Raw genomic sequence first — 756 nt, 5'->3', positions numbered from 1 at the left:
TTTTGAACACAAAAAAACTATGGAGTTCAAATAAGTTCAAAAAAACGAAATCCCTTTGTAACAGACGAGTTTCGTGATGAAACCCTGATACTTCGAAAGAGATTGTCCGTTTTGTACACGAAGTGCATCGAGTTTTTGCCGTAACCCATTCTACTTTCTTGCACATGCTATGTGGGTGAAATGATGATACCATGCCAACTTTCAACCTTTTCAGAGTTCATTTCAAATGCTTTTCAATTTCATGGTCTTATAGCTCAAAATAATCAGTAAATGCATGAAAAATAACAAATGAAGTCAGAAAGGGTTGAAAATTGATGATTTGGCTTTGAATGGTGCATTTTGAACACAGAAAAACTATGGAGTTCAACTAAGTTCAAAAAAATGAAATCCCTTTATAACAGACGAGTTTCGTGATGAAACCCTGATACTTCGAAAGAGATTGTCCATTTTGTACATGAAGTGCATCCAGTTTTTGCCGTAACCCATTCTACTTTCTTGCACATGCTATGTCGGTGAAATGATGATACCATGCCAACTTTCAACCTTTTCAGAGTCATTTCAAATGCTTTTCAATTTCATGGTCTTATAGCTCAAAATAATCAGTAAATGCATGAAAAATAACAAATGAAGCCAGAAAGGGTTGAAAATTGATGATGTGGCTTTGAATGGTGCATTTTGAACACAGAAAAACTATGGAGTTAAAATAAGTTCAAAAAAATGAAATCCCTTTCTAACAGACGAGTTTCGTGATGAAAC

Source organism: Triticum aestivum, chromosome 7B, assembly GCF_018294505.1.
Source record: "Triticum aestivum cultivar Chinese Spring chromosome 7B, IWGSC CS RefSeq v2.1, whole genome shotgun sequence".
NCBI classification, from domain to species: Eukaryota; Viridiplantae; Streptophyta; class Magnoliopsida; order Poales; family Poaceae; genus Triticum; species Triticum aestivum.
The sequence above is the reverse complement of the archived record's forward strand: the minus strand, read 5'-3'. Positions refer to the sequence as shown.